The following is an 8,158-nucleotide window of genomic DNA, read 5'->3' on the forward strand; positions in this document are numbered from 1 at the left end:
AACCTCACTGGCATAGCCAAGCTGAGATCGAACAAATGCTAAGTAAAGCAACCTTTTGCGATCAGGCCCTAAACGCGCACTGCCGAAGTGCCGCCGCAAAAAGCCAAGCTTTCTGTTGGCTTTAGCCACGACACTGAAAATATGGAAACCCCACGACAGAGTATTAGTGACCGTGACCCCAAGGTCTCTTTGGGTGGCAACAGCACCTAATGGGAGGTCATCCAGGGTATAGGGACTGACCGCAAGGTTGAGCAATGAAGAACTGCGCTTTCTAGATATTCTTAATACTTCACATTTACTAGTATTCAACTTAAGACCCCAAAGGGTAGTCCAGTCGTATAAACAGTTCAAGTCTCTTTGCAAAGCTAGACAATCGTCAGGAGTGCGCACAACGGATGAACATTTTGCATCATCAGCGAAGAGCGCTATGGACGTGGAATTGCTGACAACATCCGGGAGATCGTTCAGGTACAGCAAAAACAGAAATGGCCCGAGCAGGCTACCCTGAGGCACACCAGATGTGACTGATACCCAAGGAGAGTAAGCACCATCCACCTGGACACGCTGATATCTTGAAGATAAGTAGTTGGTAAACCAAGCGTGAAGGGAGCCCTGGATGCCAAACAAGGACAATTTATGAAGCAGACCAATATGCGGCACCGAATCGAAAGCTTTCCTGAAATCTAAGTAAACAACGTCAATCTCTTCGCCAGCATCTAGAGATGCGCCCATGTCATGTAGCACAGAAAGCAGCTGGGTAACACACGATCTCCTGTGTACAAACCCATGCTGCATGGAAGACAGGTGATGGATAAGTTTGGGTAGCAACTTCTTCAACACACAGCGTTCACACAGTTTGCTGATAATTGATAACAGCGATACTGGGCGGTATTTGGAGACTAAGGACCTGGAACCCTTCTTAAATACTGGAGAAATGTTTGCTAATTTCCATTCAGAAGGATACTTCCCATGACGCAGAGAAAAATTAAACAAAGTGCATAGAGAGGTGGGCAGATCCTAAGCACACTCTTTCAAAAGTAGAGGATTGATCTGGTCAGGTCCTGGCGACTTGTTGGGATTAAGCGATTTCAGGGCCAACAATACGTCCTCATTAGACAACTGTAAGCATGATATGACGTCGTCAGTGAAAGGCGTAGATGGAAAATCGCCCAACATAATGTTGGTATTAAATGACGATAAGAAATAATCATCGCTTTATCGTTTGGATTTGAATAGGAAATGGTTTGGATTTCGTTTGGATATCGTTTGGATTTGAATTGGATTTGAATAGGAAATATCGTCGTGCAGATAATCTTGACGACCGCTTTATCGTTTGGATTTGAGTAGGAAATATCGTCGTGCAGATAATTTTGAGAAAGTCATTACACGGTTGCCCAGGTGGATGCAGGCCAAATTTGCTGAGCATCTGAAGAGTTTTGAGCGTAAAGGACAACTGATGCCCAGTTTCAGGGATGTTGTGGATTTCCTCCAGGAAAGAGCTTATGTCTTGAACCATCCCTTCTTTACTGTTGGATTCAACGAAGCTGCGCTACCAGAGTCAAGCCTACGAAGAGTAAGTCAGTGACCACAAAGGCATCCGCTTATGTGACCATGACAGCGAAGCAGGAATCCTGCATGATGTGCCGTGAGCCCCATCGGCTGTACCGCTGAGAGGCGTTTAGGTCCAAGTGCCCTCGAGAGAGAGCTGAGTTTGTTGTATCTATTCGACAGAACATACAGCTAGGAATTGCGGATCTCGTAATCGATGCTGGGTGCAGGGCTGCGGCAAGACCCATCACACGTTACTGCACTTGACTGACACTCGCAGAACTGCAAATCGAGGAGCCCACGAATAGAATAACGAGGTTGTCAACTAGAACTTGGTGCCAGACCAAGGCACTACATCAACTTGCTCCATGTCAGCGTGGCCCCTGTGAGGTGTTGCTGCAAGTCATTCCAGTCAAGGTGACGAGCAGCGCTGGCTGTCAAATTACAACTTATGGTCTAATAGACTCGGGCTCTGACATCACGATGATTGACCCGTCCCTTGTGGAGTCATTAAACATATAGGGATCACCCAGAAAACTTCACTGACGACAGTGCACAGTGTTGATGTTGAAGAAGTAGGAATGAAAGTAGATTTCAAGATTGGTTCGGTTGATAGCCAGAATGAAAACGGGATTGACGTGAAATCAGCTTGGACGGTCAAGGACTTAACAATTCCCCTAAAGCATACCAGAGTCATAAGGTCAGTGGCGCAATGGCCACATTTACACCATGTGTGTTTTCCGGATGTGGAGAGAAAGAAGATTTCTGTGTTGATTGGCACCAACCTCCAAGAAGTTTTCATACCACTTGAGGCTCGAAGAGGCAAACTTAATGAGCCAGTTGCTATTAAGTCATGTATTGGATGGAGCATTCTTGGTGTTTCGCCAATTGTGCAAGCCTCTGGTTGTGTTCAAATTAATCTTATCAGTGGACAAGATGTCTCCCTAAATGACAAGTTGGAAGGGTTTTGGAAAGTTAAGTCGTATGGCACTGCCAAGAATGTAACTAAGCCCACGTCGGTGGAAGATCAACGAGCACTAAAGCGGATCAATGACTCAGTCTGCAAACGAGATGGCCATTATACGAGATGGATCTCTTGTGGAAAGATGATAACCCCATGCTTCCCTACAACCGAGTACTCGCTGGAACAAGATTGCAGCATTTACAGAAACGCTTCGGTCGTGATCAAGAGCTTGAACTGAAGGACATAGCTGTGATTGAAGACTGCGTAGACTGCGTAGCCAAGGGTTATGCAAGAAAGCTCACCAAAGATGAAGTAGGCAGCATCACCAAAACCACTTGGTACCTTCCCCAACACCCAGTAACGAATCCAAGCAAGCCTGGCAAAGTGAGAATGGTATTTGACGCAGCCGCAAGATTTGGCGGTACTTCTTTGAATGAGTCACTTGTGCGAGGGCCCACTCTGACAAATGACCTAACAGGCGTGTTAGTCCGGTTTCGAGAACACGAAATTGCCTTTTCTGCAGACATCGAGAGTATGTTTTACCAGACGTACGTGACACCACGTGAGACGGACTCCCTGAGATTTCTGTGGTGTCCTGGAAGTGTAGACAATCCTCCCGAGAATAACAAGAGGATGGTCCACATATTTGGGGCCAAGTCATCACCCTGTTGTGCAAATAAAGCTTTGAACCTGACAGCGCAGGGCACTGAAAAGACCTATTCCCCTCAAGTCACCACGGCGGTTCGCAGAAACTTCTATGTTGATGATGTGTTAAAGTCGGTTACGACGTTTGAACAAGCCATAGTTATTGAAGGAAGGTGGCTTTCGTCTCACAAAATTTCCGAGTAACAGTGGTGAAGTGTTACATTCAATTCCATCAGAGTTGAGAGCAAGTCAAAATCTGGACCTAGATCTGGATAAGTTACCAACGGAACGAGCATTCGGTTTGTACTGGGATGCGCAATCCGATACTTTCAAGTTCAAAACCATAGCAACAAGTAAGCCATCTACCAAGCGGGGAGTACTTTCAACGGTGAGCTCTCTGTTTGACCCATTGGGGTTCCTCTTTCCCTTCGTGTTCTCAGCCAAGATCCTGAGCAGGAACTCTGGAGAAAGAAGCTCCCATGGGACCAAGAAATCCGAGAACCGTACCTCACACAGTGGCGAAGGTGGTTTGAGCAGTTACCGCACGTCATCACAATCGAGATTCCAAGGTGTTACAAGACCCAGACTCTTGGTACACGGGTGACGGTTCAACTAAGCGCCTTTGCTGATGCCTCCCAACATAGCTATACCGCTGTGTCCTACTTAAGATTTGTTGATGAGCGTGAAGTGACCCATTGTTCCTTTGTTTTGGGGAAAAGACAAAACACACCCATAAGGGAGTGGACAATCTCTCGGCTTGGGCTACAGGCCGCAGTGTTGGCAGCACGTATGAGCCAGACAATCCTGAAAGCGCTTGACTTCCAAGTCCATGAAACGTACTTCTGGTCTGACTCCATGACATCCTTACGATTCATCAAGTATAAAACGCATCAATTTCAAACCTTTGCCGCCAATCGTGTGTCTGAGATTCATGAAACGACCTCTCCTGAACAGTGAGTGGCATCACATTCCTGGTGTTATGAATCCAGCCGATGAAGGCTCACGTGGTGACAGTGCTGAGTATTTTCAAGCACATTGTCGTTTGTGGACAGGCCCGGAATTCCTCTGGCAGCCAGAACATACATGGCTATCAATGTCTGTGAGTGAAGTACAAGATGACGATAAGGAACTTCGAAAGTCCTTAAACGTCCTGTTAAGCGTAAACATGTCGCAAGTTGATCTCCTTTTGCAGCGTCTTTCATCCTGGTCTCATTTATTGCGAGTGATGTCTTGGGTGCTGCGCTTTATTAAGCGGTGTCGGAGGGAAACCAATAAAGATGTACCTGTAATGACCCCGACTCTTTCTGAACTACAGTCGGCAACCAGAGAAGTTGTGTGCGTTGTCCAGCGATAATGCTTTCATGAAGAGTATGTGGCTCTTAAATGGGGCTGACAAGTAAAGATTAATAGCAAGCTAGCCAATCTAAGCGCAATCTTGGTTAACGATGTCATTCTTGTTGGCGGAAGAATTTATCGTGCACCCATTGCATTTAAAGCGGCTCACCCTTTGGTCCTCTCGAAGAGTCACCCGGTGTCCACGTTGATAGTTCGTTACTAACATCATATCCTGGAACATTCTGGTCGGGAGCATGTGTTGTCTGCGGTGCGTCACTGTTTTTGGATATTGAGAGTTAGATCACTCGTTCGCCAGGTGTTGAATAAGTGTTTTAGTTGCCTTACGCGTAACGCGCCTGCTATGCAGCAAGTGATGGCAGATCTTCAAGTAGAGAGATTGGTACCCTATCAGCCACCATTTACATACACGGGTTTATATTTTTTGAACCCTTCCATGTGAAACGCGGGCGAAGCCTTGTGAAGGTGTATGGATGTATTTTCGTCTATTTCAATAGTAGAGCAATCCATATTGAGGATGTTGGTTCGTTGGTAACGGACGCGTTTATTCAAGCATTAAGCCGATTCATTTCCGTGCGTGGGAGTCCTAAGAAAATATGGTCGGACAATGGGATGAATTTTACCGGTGCTGAGAAGGAACTTAGTCGTTCAAGTCAAGATTTGGATGATGGTACAATCAGGAGATAACTGAACAGATATGAGACAGATTTTTACAGGTGCGCTGTTCCCGAGTGGCATTTTCAACCTCTTACAACAATCCACATGTCGGGTGTCTGGGAGAGGCTCATTAGAAGCGTAAGGAAGGCTATGAAAGGTGTTATTGGTGACCGAGGTGCTCTTTCCTGGCGGGAAACCTTGCGTACCGTCTTCGCTGAAGCTATGTCTATTTTAAACAGCCGTCCCATGTGTCCCGCCAGCGATGATCCCAACGATAGGGAGGTTCTCACCCCTAATCATGTCCTGCTGCAGCGACGAAACCTAGTCGTACCTCCCGGTGTCTTCACTGAGGAAAAGCTGTACATGCACAAACAGTGAAGACATTCGCATTTTCTCGCTGATTGTTTTTGGTCTCGATTGCTTCGGGAGTACCTGCATACTTTGCAGCATCGCCATAAGTAGCTCCTGAACAAGAGGAATGTAGCTGTTAACGACCTCGTTCTTATTGTGTTTAACAGTGTACCACGATGCCGCTGGATGTTGGGTCGTGTCACCAGGGTGTTTCCTGACCAAGATGCATTTTTACGAACCGCAAAAGTAAAGACGACGAACTCAGTGATTGTCCGTTCCGTGACAAAATTGTGCCTCCTTGAGGAAGCACCATGAACTCGTGAACAATGAGAATTCTGAACCTTTGAACTCGAGAACCTTTAATGCAGAGAAAGTCTAGCTTTTCGTTTTGTTCAGCCCCGCCCCCCCGGGATGTTGAGGCTATGAGGCTATGTATTAGTCCATGCCAATCCTGAAGATATACCGGCATGCAGCGGGAGCTGATTTTTGTTTCGTGAACCTGTTCGTGATTTTGCTTGACAAACTTCCAACTGCGAATCGATCTGTGTTTACTGTAGTGACATTGCTCTTATTCAAATGGTTTTTACGGCGTCTTCTTGTCACTTGTTATACCAGATGAGAACAAACAATTGCAAGTGCTGTGAAAATTGGGTGTGTCAATAAATCGACTGTTGTGTTCCAGATAGCTTTGAGCGTGTACTTATTTCCCGAACATCTTGATCGGCTTCCAAGTTATTACGACCTTGATTTATTTACCCTGAATATTCTTTTAGATAGAAACCCTGATTCTAACTCTCATTACTCTAATACAAGATGCAAATACTTCTCTCCTCATAATTTTTTTTTGAGCAAAAATGGAAATTTCTAATAATGCTTGCCTAGATTCTAATATTTCGTTTATTCACACAAATATCCACAGCCTAAAACATACGAAACTTAGATTGAATTGTTAAACCCATTATTAGACGAATTAGAGTTTCATTTTAATAGGCTCGTCTGAAAACTTGGATTTTAACACTTCAGTTTTGCATTATAATTTTAAACACATGCCATCGCTTCTTTCTGCTGGAGGTGTAGGCATGTATATTGATAAACGATTAAAAAAAAAAACAAAAAAAAAAAAAAAAAAAACACAAAAAGATAAACGATTTCAATATCTAACCATAGAGAGGTGCTCTAATGAAGCCTTCCAGGCGCTTTTTATTGAATTACATTTTCCCAAAAATGCAAATATAATATGTGGAGTATTATATGGGCAGCATAATTCCCCGGAGCGTTTTCAGGAATATTTTGATTCGACAATGGAAAATCTTAGTGCCACTGGAAAACAGATTTTTCTAATGGGTGACTTTAACATAAATCTTCATTACCATGCTAATACTCACGCCCAAAATTTTATTTTGTCTTTACAAAGCCTTAACCTGACTCCGACAATTGACTCTTACTCATTAATTGACATCTTTATTAACAATCTAGAATATAGTATCTGTAGTGGTAACATAGTTTCGGATCTAACAGACCACTTTTCTCAATTTTGTATACTAAAATATTACTTTACTAATCGAGATCTCCATGATCAGCCGAAACTTAAGAGGTTGACTCGTGATTTGTCAAATTTCTCAGAGGCAAACTTCTTAAATGAGTTATCTCAAGTTGACTTAATGGACATAGTTTGCAACAAGGCGGACGTAAACAAATCATTCTCTACATTTCACAATAAATTAAACAAGCTTCTCAATAAGCACCCTCCATTAAAGCCAATTTCAAAACGCAGTTAAGAAAAAAAAGCCCTGGATAACAAAGGGTATTAGAAGATCAATTAAGAACAAGAATTTACTCTATTATTCTGGTGACATTAAAACCTAGAAAGTTTATCGTAACGAAATACTCATGCTCACAATGCTCACACGAATAAGGCGTGCTGCAGTCTGACCTTGTAGCTCAGTCGGTAGAGCAGCGGTGATCTAACCCGAAGGTCGTGTGTTCAATTCCCACCCTGGTCAGAGTTTTTCTCTGTCCTTGTGTGGGCCCATTTCCATCAATAGGGCTAACGCTCACATGGTTCATATGGGATAGATACTTAGCACTTCACATTACACTATAATCAGTTAAGTCCGTAACATTAAAAAAGACTTGGGAAGGTATAAACAATCTCTTAGGTTGCAAACGTAAAGATATCAAACATATCACCTGGCTTGAACGTCCTGGAAATGAGCAAATTTCATATAATTCTATAGAACTTCCTGACATTATGAATAAGTATTTTTCCTCAAGTGGTCATAACCTAGCTTCCAAAATGCCAAACTCCAAGAAGAAATTTCTTGATTATCTCCTAAAATCACATAATGCTGATTTTTTTTTCAATCCAGTAAGACAAACTGAAATAGAGTCTGAAATTATGAACACTCCATTAAACAAGGCTCGTGGATTATAGTCTTTTCCTAATCGCATCTTGCTATCAGCAAGACATATTCTTTGCCATCCCCTGTCCGCACTAATTAATATGTGCGTTGAACAAGGAATATATCTCTCTAAATTGAAACTTGCTAGAGTCATCCCAATATACAAAAGTAATGATGAATCTGACCCATCCAAATATATATAGACCCATATCACTGCCTTCACACGGAACGAAAAATT

Source organism: Montipora foliosa, chromosome 10 (assembly GCF_036669935.1).
Source record: "Montipora foliosa isolate CH-2021 chromosome 10, ASM3666993v2, whole genome shotgun sequence".
In the NCBI taxonomy this organism is placed as follows: Eukaryota; Metazoa; Cnidaria; class Anthozoa; order Scleractinia; family Acroporidae; genus Montipora; species Montipora foliosa.